The following is a 3,230-nucleotide window of genomic DNA, read 5'->3' as shown; positions in this document are numbered from 1 at the left end:
TTTAAGTTGTGATATTCTTTCCGAAAGTCATTCGACTTTTTTTTTCATGTTACTTGAAAACGACATGTAACGACATTCGAAAAAAGGAACGAAGACATGACAGCTACATGACCGTCCGTTCCGATGACAGCGACTTTTTTCCGTGTGACTGTCAAACGACATTTGTAACATTTAGCACCCCATGATCTGGTCCATCGAGCTACATTATTCTGATTATCGGTTCAAGAAATTCACTTTCATCACTAGACCTTGTTGCAGTTCTAATTATTTGATTAAGTGATATCCACCAATCAAACTGCACAAAAATTTGAGCAAATATGAAACATGCTTATAGATGAACGGACATGCCGTGCTTTGCTCTGCCTCGACATGTTTATTAAGAATCGTTCAAACAACAGAAATAATAATTGAATATCGAAATTTTTCATTGTGTGTTAAATTTCAAGACCAATGTTCATCATTGGAACAGATAACAGGTTGAAAAATTCAAATTTAAAATTTAGCTTATATAGAAAACTCAGAAGGCCCACAATTGTTTATAAACGCATAAAAGCGTACACAGGCTTTTTCTGAAATGTTGAAAAATGTTTGTTTAGTGAAATACTGATGGTTGTGCATTTGCTCGTTTTGTACCCAGTTCCCTTAAGCAAACACAGAAAAGTTTAAACAACTGTGCTGCAGATAGAGCTGTCAGGGAGTGAAAATCTTCGAAATATTCATAATAGAAATATTAGTGTTTTATAATCGTTAAAAAGCTGTGTTGCATTTCCATGATCAGAATCGATTTAAAATAAAATTTTAATCAGTTTTCTGATTTTTTTTCGGTGAAAAAACTTTTATAGGTATTTTATTTCTAGGTCCAATAAAGGCTGGAACAAATATCAATTTCTTCTTTTGTTATTTTTTTTGAAAGCCCGAAGGGGGGAATAAATAAAGTTTGAAGTATTTTATGTAAATATTGGAAGAAAATTCAAATATCCAAAAGATAATAAGACTAAAAAACAAATTTTGGAAGATGGGAGTTATTTTACCTTTTGTATTCTTGATTTTATTGAATTTTTCGATAAAAAAATACTTGATTTATAGGCTTTGTGCAATGATATTGTATGCAAGTTTGTTGCATACAAGCTTGTGTGCAATTTATTCCATTTTATTTGTTTTTCGCATGTTGAAAGTTCTCATTTAAACTTGCCGATAAGATTATAACTACAAATAGATTTCCTCAAAAGTATATAGGACATACTCTAGATTTCGACAGGAGCTAGTTTTCGACAATTTTTTTAATGAAAGGCTTATCTTTCTATTTGGTGGCTCAAGCTATCTATGTTCATATTTTTCTATTTTTGTTCTCTCAGTTTAGTATACGTTGAATATAAAAATTCCTATAAATAAGTTGTTTAATAGTAGTAAATCGATAATTGGAAAGTAACATTCTAAATCACCTGTGAAATTCAATGCTATCGGAAAATTAGAATGCTTTTGAATCATTAAAAAAAACTCCCCTTTTATTTGATTGAAAGCAACATAAAAGGAATCTATGGATAGATAAGGTTCTAAAATCAGTCTTTTCGGTTATTTGTTTCATATTTTTGCTAACATTTTAGGAAATATCAACTGATTTTTGAGCTGTCGAAAACTAGCGCTGAAATTTCACCTAATAATCTATTTTTCGACACCCATCTTCCTTGGTATGTTTATACTGTTCCCATGGTGTAAAAAACGCCGTGAAGTAGACAAGCAATCCAACATGCAAAATTTCATATTCCTGTGCTAACAAAGGAGGTGAAAATATTCTTGTCGTAAACTGAAACTTTTTGTGTCGAAAACTTAAATTGAATGTCGAAAACTAGATCATCGGAAGGTTTTAGTAAAAGGATATTAAAAACTTTTTCTTTAAACTTCCGATAAATAAAAAAGGTAGAGAATGAAGATAAAAGTCTGATTCATAGATTTTTAGCTCTGATTTATTTTGATATGGGGAAGAGCCTCCTTGTCACATCTTCAAAAACTTCAGACCCTACAGAATAGATGTTTGAAAAACATCTTCAGACTACCCCTGCTTTTTCCAATCCAACAGCTATACTCTCTGGGAACGCACAACATTCTTCCAATAACCGAACTCTGTAATTTGCAAACCGTTATATATGTTCATGATAATATACACTCGAGTAGCAATAACCAAAACCTAAATTTTACTACGGTATTAAGAACCCACAATACCCGTCAAAATAATTACTTGCAACGAAGCCGATCCATGACATCTTTAGGGCAAAAAAGAATTTCTTTTATAGGACCTACAATATACAACGCTTTACCTACTGAAATAAAGACCATCAACAACCGTTCCATGTTTAAAGTCAAAGTAGTACAGTTATTAAAAGAAAAATTGAATCGTTAAAAAAGTCGATCAACAACCAGTTTTTTTTAATCAAATTTTGGGCTTGTGATATAGCTCAGTTGGCAAGTCTGTTGTCTTCTGAGCCGATGTCCGCGAGTTCGAGCCCAAGAGCAAACATCGAACACAGTTGTACCGGATAAGTTTTTCAATAATGATCCGCCAACTGCACCGTTGATAAAGTCGCGAATGCCATAAAGATGGTAAAACGACTATAATCGAAACAAAACAAAAAATTTAATCAAATTTTGTTTGTTTTTGTAGCATCGTAGTTTTCTTTTGTCGTATTTTTAACTATTAATAAGTAAACTTAAGTAAATCTAGCATAATATTTAATTAGTTAACATTATTAAAAAAAAGAAATGGATCTCTTTAAAGGAAATTTTCTTCCATTGAGATCCTTATCGTAATCTTGTTTAATTATAGCATACATTTCCTCGCAGTAAATAATAAACTTTTGTGTTCTCAGCATGATTAAAATTTTGTTCGCGTTGAAGTTTCTTTGTTTTGCTACCAGACGTGCTGAGAACAGTAGCGTCCATTACCAGGGGGCTCAATTGAGCCTTTTGGTGTGGGGGAGTGTGGTGGGCCGCTACAAAAAAAAAAAAAAAAAAAAAAAAAACCAATCATATTTGAGATGGAAAATTTGAGCCAATTAATATATTGACATGGTTTTCCTGACAAAACAAGCAAAAACTGTCGAAATCTAGGTATTTTACCCTAACTCCTGCCCATTTATGAGAAAAACATGGATTTATAAAAATCACCGCTTAAAAGTACAAAGAATGGCAACTAACTAGAGGTGTACCGAATATTTGGTGGCCGGCCGTAAGTT

Source organism: Uranotaenia lowii, chromosome 2, assembly GCF_029784155.1.
Source record: "Uranotaenia lowii strain MFRU-FL chromosome 2, ASM2978415v1, whole genome shotgun sequence".
Taxonomy (NCBI): domain Eukaryota; kingdom Metazoa; phylum Arthropoda; class Insecta; order Diptera; family Culicidae; genus Uranotaenia; species Uranotaenia lowii.
This window is presented reverse-complemented; position numbering follows the sequence as displayed.